Source organism: Aotus nancymaae, unplaced genomic scaffold (assembly GCF_030222135.1).
Source record: "Aotus nancymaae isolate 86718 unplaced genomic scaffold, 86718_ANA_hifiasm-v0.15.2.pri h1tg000016l, whole genome shotgun sequence".
Lineage (NCBI taxonomy): Eukaryota > Metazoa > Chordata > Mammalia > Primates > Aotidae > Aotus > Aotus nancymaae.
In genome coordinates, this window is record NW_026988428.1 from 75,608,290 (window position 1) to 75,620,592 (window position 12,303).

General features: G+C 42.2%; 1 protein-coding gene across 1 annotated transcript in view; it reads right to left on the bottom strand.

The window, feature by feature from the left end:
• Positions 1–296: 296 nt before the first annotated feature.
• Positions 297–12,303, bottom strand: part of LOC105716703 (low-density lipoprotein receptor-related protein 6-like) — a 134,866-nt gene continuing 122,859 nt past the window's right edge. The window contains exon 17 of the mRNA XM_064376818.1: positions 297–3,785. The gene's annotated coding sequence lies outside the window, so the exon portion shown is untranslated. The remainder of the gene's footprint in view (positions 3,786–12,303) is intronic.

The following is a 12,303-nucleotide window of genomic DNA, read 5'->3' on the forward strand; positions in this document are numbered from 1 at the left end:
ACAAAAAGTCAGAGAGAAAGGAAATTCATTGCTAGCAGATCATAAAGGTCAGTTTCCTGGGGCCAGAGCAGGGAGGAAGAGAGAGTGGATCAGAGGGGCAAATGGAAAACATCCAGTATACCACGTGACCCACAATTCTGTTACAGGACCCCAGCACTTACCCAAAGGTAGTTGTTGAGTGAGGGTTTCTGCACTACAGTCCCATCTGGGTTGCCAGAAATATGTTACACGGAAGAGGACCCGATCCAGATCCGACAGGGTTCTTGGATCTCGCGCAATTAAGAATTCAGGCCAAGTTCACAGTGCAAAGTGAAAGCAAGTTTATTAAGAAAGTAAAAGAATAGAAGAATGACTACTCCATAGACAGAGCAGCGCTGAGGGCTGCTGGTAGCCCATTTTTATGGTTATTTTTGGTTGCCAATTTTTAAGGTTATTTTTTGATGATATGCTAAATGAGGGGTGGATTATTCATGCCTCCCGTTTTTAGACTATATAGAATAACTTCCTGATGTTGCCATGGCATTTGTAAACTGTCATGGGTAGGACTGTAGCAGTGAGGATGACCAGAGATCACTCTCATCGCCATTTTGGTTTTGGCGGGTTTTGGATGGCTCCTTTACTGCAAGCTGTTGTTTTTTTTTTTTTTTAGACGAAGTTTCAACGCTTTTGTTGCGGGCAGATCACTTGAGGCCAGGAGTTCGAGACCAGCCTGGCCTATTTTTCTGTCATCAAAAAAAAAAGCAGAAAATGTTTACTACACCCTAGAAGAGGGTTTCTTAACTTAGGCACTACTGTCATTTGGAGCTACATAATATTTTATTGTGAGGATTTTGTTGTAAAGGGCTGTCCTGTATGTTATAGAATGTTGGTAGAATCCCTAGTCTCTACTCTATATACTCCCCTGTCATGCCAAACAAAAATATCTTTGGACTTTGCCAAATATTCCCTGGGGAGCAAAAATTTCCCATTTGAGAAGCACTTCTCTAGAAAGGGCTTGGAGCTGCCTTTCTGCCTCTCACTTCTGTTCTTTTGCTTATATGATTGACAGATTTTTTTTTTGAGACAAAGTCTTGCTCTGTCAGGCTGGAGTGCAGTGGCATGATTTTGGCTTGCTGAAACCTCCACCTCCCTGGTTCAAGCAATTCCCCTGCCTCAGCCTCCCAAGTAGCTGCGATTACAGGTGCATGCTGCCACACCCAGCTAATTTTTTTTGCATTTTTAGTAGAGATGTGGTTTCACTATATTGGTCAGGCTGGTCTCAAACTCCTGACCTTGTAATTCGCCCCCACCCCCTGCCTCAGCCTCCCAAAGTGCTGGAATTACAGGCATGAGCCACCGCATCTGGTCCAGATTCTTACATTAGCCTACAATTGGGAAAAGTCACCTAACACAAAGCCTATTTTATAATGAAGTGTTAAATAGTTCATGTAATTTATTGACTACTGTACTGAAAGTGGAAACAGAACAGTCGTATGGATATTTGAAGTATGAATTCTAGTGAATGTGAATCACTTTTGCATCATTGTAAAGTGAAAAAAAATTGTAAGTCGGGGACCATCTGTACTTCTCTCCACTTCTCTCTTAGGAAAACTCCTATATATTCTTCGAGATGCAAATCAAACAGGACTTCCCCTATTTAAAAAAAAAAGTCTTTACATTTCCTAAGAAAACTTGGTTTCTCCATATTAAAACTTTGTTCAGGCCAGGCGCAGTGGCTCATGCCTGTAATCCCAGCACTCTGGTGAAATACCCTAGCTTGGCTGTAATCAATACATTTTAAACAACCCTGCTAACTCCATTTTGCCCACCTGAGCTACGTTGCCCACCCTGAGCTATGTAGAGCATTCTGTTCTGAGAGCTTGTGGTCTGAGACACCTGGCATCTTTGTAACCAATTTTCTGAGAAACAGGGCCCACTGGCCTATACATCCTGTACTTGGCAAAACTGTGCAACTGCTACCCCACATCCTGAGTAAAAAAACAACTTTAAGTAGAACTTTTTTTGTTAGGCACTCCCCCTTCCCCTAACCTGCTCCTTCTGCTTCTGTAATAATCTGTTTACTGCCCCCGACCCTAAACTCGTATAAAAATGTTGACTGCCCTTTGTTTGTGGCCAAGAGGTTTGAGCTGTAGCTGACTCTCAGATGCTGGCATTAAAAGTGGACTCAACAAACTCGAGTGTGGTGCTTCTGTTTAAACTTGCACATGTATAACATTTGGAGGCCCCAGCGAGATATATCGCCACCAGGCACAGACCAGGCTCGCTCTGGACCTCCTTGGATGAATGGTGAACTATAGGGGAGGCGCCCCCTGAGACATTCCAGGGCCCCGTAGGTCACCATCTCCAGAGAGGAACGGACTGACCACCACCGCCGCCACCCACAAAATTTGGCCCAGAGTCCACTGTCTCAGGTCCCGGGAAGGTAAGTCAGATCTGACTCTGCTCTGTCTGGTTTCTGGTTTCTGGAAGGGACACACCCTGACGAGGGCACCCCTTCATTGATCCTGTCCAAAATCCAGGATGCTGGAGGACAGGACCATAGGTCACTGAATTTGTCTGGTTAATGACAACTGTATTAGCCTCTGAATAACTGTGTGTGCACATGTGTGAGTGCATGGGGACCTTAGAGGCTTACGTCTAAGGATCCAGTCCTTTGTTTGTCCTTGAAACTGCCATGATCATTTATCTACCTCAGTGTCAGTTGTCCTGTTTTGTTCCTAACATCTGGATTTGTAGGTCTCGTGTCTGTTGTCCTGTTTGTCTCTAGTGTTTGAATTTATATGTCCCAACGTCCTTATTGCCCAAGACGATTGGGTGAAAACTTTCTCAAGGTCCTAAGTGCAGACTTCGTATCTCAGGGAGCCAAATCCCTCATTAGCCATTTGGGTTGGCCATCTCAGTCCTGTCTTTTCTGTCAAAAACAGATCAGGTGTTGTTACAGAAAAACTGTGCTAAACATCCACCAGTCTGGAGTTTCTGGCACAATAAAGGTTGTGGGTGCCTAGACTGTCACACCCCGTGCTCCAATGACTGGTCTGACCCCTCCTTGGCTGAGCCAGACTTCTCCTTTGCTCCGACCCTCAGCCTCCTGCTCCCCTTGGATTCCCCTCAGTCTCCTCATCCTTGTCTCCTGTGGTCTCTCTGCCTATCGCCTCCTGACTGCAGCCTTGGCCAGAGGAGACTGCCCCACTCTTCCCCTTAAGGGAGGCCCCACCCCCACCAGGCAGTGAGCGAGCTGTCCCGTTTTTGGTTTGTGTCCCATTTTCCACCTCTGATTTATATAATTGGAAAGCTCAGAACCCACCATTTTCCAAAAAACCCTGGGCTCTGACCTCTCTGGTGGAGTCCATACTTCAGACTCATCATCCTACGTGGGACAACTGTCAGCAAATCCTCCTCACCCTTTTTACTGTGGAGGAGAGGGAGCGTATCCACAGAAAAGCATGAAAGCATTTTCTCTCCTCTACTGGTCAGCCTGAAGAGGAGGCCAGAGACTGATTGGAGGAAGTCTTCTCTACCAGCAGACCAAACTGGGAACCCAATTCCTCCATTGGTGCAGGCAGGCTTTGGACAACTTTTACCGGCATCTACTCGTGGGCATTAAGGGAGCTGCATGAAAACCCATGAATTTACATGGAAGTGGTCCAGGGGGCTGATGAGTCTCCGGGGGCATTCTTGGAACGTCTCCAGGAGGCCTTTCGAATTTACACCCCATGTGGTCCGGCTGCTCTGGAAAATAGCCGCGCTTTAAATTTGGCTTTTGTGGCTCAGGCAGCCCCAAACATCTGGGAAAAAAATTACAAAAATTAGAAGGATTTAGTGGCATGAACATCACACAACTTTTAGAAATAGCCCAGAAGGTGTTTGATAATAGAGAAAATGCCGCTGACAGAGCTTCCAAGAGACAGGCAAAAATTTTGGTGGCTGCCCTCCAGGAGACACGGGGGAAACCCCCTTCCCAAGAAATCAACAAGATACCAAATCTCAGCACAAAAGGCCCAAATCTGCCTCCAAAACGTATCTTATTTAGGATACGAGCTCACCCAGGGAAAGCAGGCTCTTTCCAATGCTCAGAAACTGGCTATCTTGCAGATCCCAACCCCCACCACAAAAAAAACATGTGCGGGAATTCCTAGGGGCCACAGGATACTGCTGCCTCTAAATTCTGGAGTTCACAGAAATTGCCAAGCCCCTCCACACCACCACCAGTGGAAGTGGGAAATTGGTATGGACTGAAACAGAGAAACAGGTCTTTCAAAACTTAAAAAAGGCTCTCACTGAAACACCGGCTTTGGCACTCCCGGACGTGTGAAAACTTTTCCACCTGTTTTCCATGAAAGCAAGGGCATAGCCAAGGGGGTCCTCACCCAGACTCTGGGACCATGGCGATGGCCAGTCGCCTATCTATCAAAAAGTTTGGACCCAGTGGCCTCAGGTTGGCCAAGCTGCCTATGGGCAATGGCAGCTACTGCAAGCCTGGTTCAGGAAGCCAGTAAGTTAACCTTGGGCCAAGAATTAGCCCTTACGGCATCCCATGCAGTGGAAATCCTGCTCAGAAGTGCCTTGGAAAAATGGATGCCAAACTCAAGGATCCTACAGTATCAGAGCCTGCTACTGGACCAGCCCAGGCTAACTTTCCATCCTGCGCGGTGCTGAAATCCAGCAACTTTGCTCCTGGACCCGGACCTCTCTGCTCCCATCCATGACTGCCAAGAAATACTGGCGGTCACAGAAACTGGCAGGCCGGACTTGCAGGATACCCCTCTAAAACAAGTGGATGCCACTTTGTTCACCAATGGAAGCAGCTTCATCAACCAGGGGGTGCGCAAGGCCGGCGCAGCTGTCACAACTGAGACCGATAGTATTTGGGCTCAAGCACTACTGGTTGGCACTTCCGCACAGAAGGCTGAACTGATAGCCCTCACTCCACTCGGGCCCTTCACTGGGCGAAAGACAAGCGGGTAAACATTTACACTAACAGCCGGTGTGCCTTTGCTACTGTGCATGTACATGGGGCCATATACCAGGAAAGGGGACTACTTACTTCTGCAGGAAAAACTATCAAAAACAAAGAAGAAATTCTGGCCCTGCTCGAGGCTATGTGGCTTCCCTGCCAAGTCGCTGCGATCCATTGCAAAGGACACCAGGGAGACCAAACAAACATCACCCAGGGAAATCAAAAAGCAGACTCTGCAGCCTGAGGAGCGGTCATACTTCCTGTCACCCCACTGACTATGCTGCCAGTCATATCCCACCCACAGCCAGATCTGCCCGAGTGTCTGACATATCCTCCAGAGGAAGAAAGACAAGCATTGGATCTTCAGGCCAACAAAAACCAAAATGGAGTTAGCAGGATTGTTTAAAATGTATTCATCATGGCCAAGCTAGGGTATTTCACTGGGAGGCCAAGGCGGGCAGTTCACAAGGTCAGGAGATTGAGATCATCCTGGACAACATGGTGAAACCCCATACTTTACTCCCTGTACTGGTTTATCTCTGATGTAGTGGAAAAAAGCCAAAACAAAGTTTGCTTACTTCTCTTAATCCTTAAAATCCTAACTGTTACCCAACCAAACTTGGGTCTGCTTACTGAGTACACAGAAAAAAAAAAAACTGATGCTGGCGTTAAGAGGAAGTAAAGCATTTATTGCCTGGTGCCATGTAAAAAGTACTGGGCAGCAAACTAACGCTGAAGACTTGAACTCCCTAATGACTTATAAGTAAGAGTTTTTAAGAAAGCAGAAGTTGGCCAGGTGGTTCACACCTGTAATCCCAGCACTTTGGGAGGCTGAAGTGGGAGGATGGCTTGAGCCCAGGAGTTCAAGATCAGCCTGGGAAACATAGTAAGACATCTCTATTTTTTATAAAATGTGTGTGTGTGTGTGTGTGTGTGTGTGTGTGTGTGTGTGTGTATTTTTTTTTTTTGAAATGGAGTCACACTCTGTTGCCCAGACTGGAGTGCAGTGGTGCGATCTTGGCTCACTGCAGCCTCCACCTTCCAAGTTCAAGCGATTCTCCTCCTTAGCCTCCTGAGTAGCTGCTATTATAGGCATGTGCCACCACACCTGGCTAATTTTTGTATTTTTAGTAGAGACAGGATTTCGCCATGTTGCCCAGGCTGGTCTTGAACTCCTGACCTCAGGTAATCTGCTCACCTTGGCCTCCCAAAGCCACTGCGCCTGGCCAAAATTTTTTTTTTTTTGAGGCGGAATTTCACTGTTGTTACCCAGACTGGAGTGCAATGGCGTGATCTTGGCTCACCGCAACCTCCGCCTCCTGGGTTCAAGCAATTCTCCTGCCTCAGCCTCCCGAGTAGCTGGGATTACAGGCATGCACCACCATGCCCAGCTAATTTTTGTATTTTTAGTAGAGATGGGGTTTCACCTTGTTGATCAGGATGGTCTCGATCTCTTGACCTCGTGATCCACCCGTCTCAGCCTCCCAAAGTGCTGGGATTACAGGCGTGAGCCACCGCACCCGGCCACCACCACTTTTTAAGAGATTGATTTCCCTCCCCATATACTATTTTCTACTTAAACTCAAATGGTATTCATTATACATTAAACATATATTTAAATGTGCACTAGTATAATATATATGTAAGGAATGTGTTTATTGTATATGTGTTTTTGTTTTTCAGAATCACCGAGTTAAAATACTTTTTTTTTTTTTTTTGCTTTAAGGTACTATATTTTATTGAGCACATTTTTGGAGTCTCTCTACAATGTTCTCCAGTTACTGTGTGCTCTTCGCTATGTGCCTACCTGATAACACATATGACATATGAAATTTTACAAATGTGTTTGTCTAATATTCTCAAATGCATGACAATGTGCAGATTAAATATTTGGAAGCCAGAATGAAATATTAGAAATTGTTACACAAAAGTACAAAGAAGACAAATTTCACCATTTATAATTACTTAAAAATTCTTTTAAAGGTTAAATTCTTTTAAATACCCTTCCAACCATTTTTAAATTGGCAAAATGCTTGTTTAACTAAACTAACAATTTAAAATACATTATAGATTTTAAAAAAATACATTATAGATTCTATACTAAAACTTAAAATTGCAGATAATTAAAAAGGAAAAAGGTTTTTAAACCCAAAATGTTATATGTAACTGAGAAATATCATTGTGAATATACAATCTACTAATGTATTACAGTTGGAAATATATACAGATGAATAAGTAGAAACATAAAACAGAAATGCATTTAGTAAAATAGAATTGTACTATACATATTATGCTTTAATGGCAAAAAAGCATTAAATTTTATCTTAGCAGGATCTAGTAGAAAATAAAATAGAAAATTAAACTAAATAAATTAATATGTAGAATTGTTTCTTTAACATAAGACATTATTTCCTAGGTCTTCCCTTTTAAGATTAAGAAAAATATTATATTTACAAAGTATTTGAAGTCACTAGTCTTTTATTCTTTAAATATATGTTTTACTTTAGTAAAGATTGTTTCCCTGGTATAAAAATGTGAAGGCTTTAACATTTTCATATCTCCTGCCTCAATTTCTAAATGTATTAATTATATCATTATTTTTATTGTCTTTATGTGGATAAAACTCTTATTAAGTTATGTAGTCATCATTTTCAGAATATAGTATGAATTATATTTAAATCAATTTAAGATCATCACCATTCGTTTTCTATGCCTGATTTTCTTATTTTGATTTGACTTTTAGTTAAAAATTATCATGGATTCTTATTATTTTATAAGCATGTGAAATAAAACATATAAAATGTAGCCTACAATTCACTTAGTAGAGTGCCATCATTGAAAACCATCCGGAAATATATTTTTACAAAGGACTTTATTCCAGCAGAGCAATATTATAATGATAACTCAAAAATAATGTTTTAACAGAAACTGAACTAGTTAAGGAAAAGTTATCTTGCATGGATTTGTGCTTAGAAAACAAAAAGCCACAGAGATAATTGCTCTTATCTGACAACAAGAAAAATCCAGATAATGTGTAAAATCATAACTTTATCTGAGCACATCAGAGTGCTGAGGTCACAAGGCAACCACTTAAACTGAACTCCAAGGGGCACGTGCACCACTAAGGAGAGATGGGACTCATAGATCGTTTCATTTTTGGCAGAGCATAAGAGGAAAAGGTGGCAGCCATAAAAGTAAAATAAAACGCTAAATTTTGAACAAAGTCTTAAGCTCTGTTGGGCTTTTATGTGTCACTCAGAATCCTAGCTGCAAGGGCAGTTGCCAGGTTGTTTTCACAGGCCTCAAGTGGGAGCTCATTAGAAGACCTGGGGCAGGGCAAAGCCAGAGAAAGCCCCTTAGCCATGCCGACGTCAAGGCAGGAAACCTCAGCATTTCCCAGCACCTTTTCTCACTTGAAGCAAACCTTTAATATGCTTAGGGAGGGCCAACAAACCCTTCTGCTCCCAGGAATCAGGCAGAGTTTGACTGCTTTTAGAGAAGCAGTATAAGCAAAACGTTTCTTCCCTTGGGGGAGGGGTACAATAAACCTCTGTTTTTATCCTGGTCTTAGAGAATGTAAAGTGATGCAAAGAGAAAGCTAGAAGCAAAATTTATTTATAGCAGAGAAAAGAGGAGGAAACCACCATACCTCCCACCACAAGCCTTGCACCAAGCAGCACACAAAAACAGTCTACTGCTTGAAGAGGGGCAGAAAAATCCCCCATTACTGATCCTAGACAAAAACATTCTGCTGTTGAAGGAATGGGAGAAGCAAAATATGTCCAAACTGAGAGAAGAGCAGGAAACCCTCTGGGGTCAAGGATCCAACAGTGACACAGGCAGAGATCTGCTGTGCCAGAGGAGAAATTCTTTCCCGCCCAAGACTCCCCATAGATACAAGAAGAGCTTGGCTGCTGAGGAGGACTATGAGGAATGCCGAGGAAGCCACACTCCTGAGGCCAAGGTACATAGGGCCTTGCCCAAGACTGAGAATAAGCCAAAATAAATTAGAATTTCTCTTTCCTCCCAACAATATCACTATTTTCACATAACAAGGCACAAGAGAGGAGGGTCAAGAGTTTAGAGAGAGAACCCTTTCACAGTGCAGGTGTTCAGGGCCTGCTGAAATCAGAACAGAACACTAAGAAAAACCCTCCCACTTCCCAGACCCTGCACGTAGTGAGGCAGCAGCAGCACATCACTGGGAGAATTTGAAGTCTGTGGTGTACTAAAGGTGACTGACCACAGGAACAGTGAAACATAAACTAGCGCAACACCTCACCTTAATAGATTTACAGAAGAGGTATCTCCATGCTGGCCTGACATACAGCGTTTACCATTCAATAAAATTATAAGAGACAAACGCACAAAAAACAAGAAAAGGACCCATTGCCAAAAGAAATATTAGCTGAAAAAAACTCATATATGTGTGTTCAAGATGTTGGAATTATTGGTGAGAAACTTAAAATAACTTCTTTAATATGTCAAAGAAACTGGAAATTTTAAAATCTTGCAGTGATATACACTGAAATTTTTCAGAGATGAAAAATTTTTTAAAGAGTCAAATGGAAATGCCAAGGATAAAACTATGATATCAGAAATAAAGAATTCCTTCCATGCGCTTATTAGGAAACTGGACACAGGATGGGAAAAAAAAAATCAAGTGAACTTGAAGATAGAGTAACAGAAATTATCCCAACTAAACTACAAAGAATAAAAAAAAGAGTAAAAAAAAACATAACAGGTCATCCAAGAGTTTATAGACAGTAAGAATTATAATTTCACATCTGAAACTTTGTGGATCAGAAGATGATAAAGTGACATTTTTTTTATAGTGAAAGAAAATTCTGTCAGTTACTAAAACAAAGATAAAGAATATTACATAATGTTGATGAGATCAAAAGCAATAAGATGACATATGATTGCAAATACATATGTACCTAGTAACAGATCTGAAGATACAGAGAACCAAAACTGTTACCTGTTACTGGTGGAGGGTGTCCAGATTCCTGGCATTTTGAACAAATAATTGGATAAACGCACAAACAAAGCAATGAAAAAAAAGCACAGATTTATTGAAACTAAAGTACACTCCACAAAGTGGGAGTGGGAGAAAGCAGCTCAAGAGGCTGGTTACAGACTTTTCTGGGGTTTAAATACCCTCTAGAGGTTTCCCATTGGTTACTTGGTTTGCACCTTATGTAAATGAAGTAATGGCCTGTGAGCAGTCTGATTAGTTGCTGAAGGTGACCAATCAGAGGCTGAAGTAAAATTACGAAGTCACACATAAAGACTTGGCCTGTGATCAGTCTGATTGGTTTCAGGAGGGACCCAATCAAAGGTACTTTCGTTTTTCATCTTCAATGCCGAAAAGGGGTGGAGGGTGTTACAAAGGGGTAGGCTCTGATCCTTTTGTTACTTGGGTGTAGAGAGGTGGGGTTTTCCTTTTGATTTTTTTCTACGAAATCAACGTGAATCAACCTTAGGTTCCCTGTCTCCTGATCATATTCTCCTGCCTCAAACTGCTAGGATTGAAAGAAGAAATAGGCAAATCCTCAATTATAGTCAAACATGTCAACACACTTCTCTTAGTAGATACTGGAATATTTAGAGAAAAATCAGTAAGGATATAAAAAGTCTGGAAGAGCACTATCAACCAAATTGAAATAACTGGCATATATAGAACACCACCCTCAACAATAGAAAAAAAAATATTCAAGTGCACATGGAACAGTCACCAAGATAGACTATATTTTGGGCCAAAAGAGCCCAAGTGTTTAAAATAATTTAAATTATACATAGCGTGTTCTCTGACCACAAATAAATCTAAAAATTCAACAGAAAGATATCTGGATAATGCCCAAATATAGCAAAATTTAAAAATGCACTTATGAATAACACATAAGTTAAAGAAGAAATTATAGTCTAAATTAGCAAATATTTTAAATTGAATGAAAATAAACATGCTACATTGCAAAATTTCTGCTATTACTGGAATACTGCTTCAAGGGAATTTATAAAATGCTGTTTAGAAAAGAGAGGTCTAAAATAAGTTATCCAATATTCCACCTTTAGAATTTAAAAAATAAGAAAAATGAATTCCAAAGCCAACAGAAGAAAGGAAATAATAAAGATAAAAGCAGAAATCCATGAAATAGAAAATAGAAAGGCAACAGAGAAAAATAACCCAAAAGCTCTTTTAACATGTCAACAAAATGGATTATTCCCCCAAACTGTGAGAAGACACAAACTACCAATATCAGCAATAAAAGTAGGAAAAGTAATACAGATCTACAGACATTTAAAGGATAAGTGAATAGTAAACATTTTTCTGCTCATTAATTCTATAACATATAAAGTGTACAAATTTCTTGAAAGACAATTCCACAGTCCAGTTAAGAAGGAATAGTTAACTAGCCCTATATCTATTAAAGTAATTCAATTTGCAGTCAAAAAGCCTTTCCACAAAGAAAAACCCACACTTTCATGGTAAATTCTACCAAGCACTTAAGGGCAATGTAATACCTATTCCACTTAAACTCTTCCAGAAATTAGATGAGGAAGGAGCATTTCCCAACTCATTTGATGAGGCCAGAATTACTCTAATATAAAAATTAGACAAGCATGTGGAGGACTGGAGGAAAGAAAACTGCAGACAAATATCCTCCCTGAATAGAAACAATCTTTTTAAACAAAGTATCAGCAAATCAAATTCAGCAGTGCTCTCAGAGTGGGCCTTGGCAGGAGGCGAGCGTGCGCGGACCCTGCACTGCCCCCGAGCACCACCACGCCAGCCAGGCCTAGAGGCAAGATTGAAGCCAGGAGGCAGCTGAGCAGGACCCGAGGGCATTAGCCTCCTCCAACAAGTGGTGGCCTTCTGTAGCGGTCACCTCCATCTCCATGACATCCCATGATGTGGTGAAGGTCCAGCTGTGCTCTCAGCGACCTGCTGTGGCTGACGCCTCACTCCAGTCTCTGGACCTCTCCTACACCAAATTGCCCACCTCCCCACGAGCCACAGGGTAGGGCCTTCTGTACTGCACTGGTGTTCTGGAGCCCCTGCACCTGGCTCCAAATAGCATCCGCTGTGCCCCCAGGACCCACTTCACTAGCACTATGGGTGTATTTGTGAAGATTGTGAGGCATTAGGACACCAGGGCCCTGGTGAGCAGCCTCCTAGCTACCCTGATGATGGCCCTGCCAGCCACCACCATCTACTTCACTAGCTTACAACAAACTCCACGATGTCCTGTGTGACAGAGCCCTGACCTCTGATCTCTGCGCACCCTTGGTGGCTGGAGCTTGTGGGGACACAGCTGAAAGCTCAGCATATGACCTGCCATGAG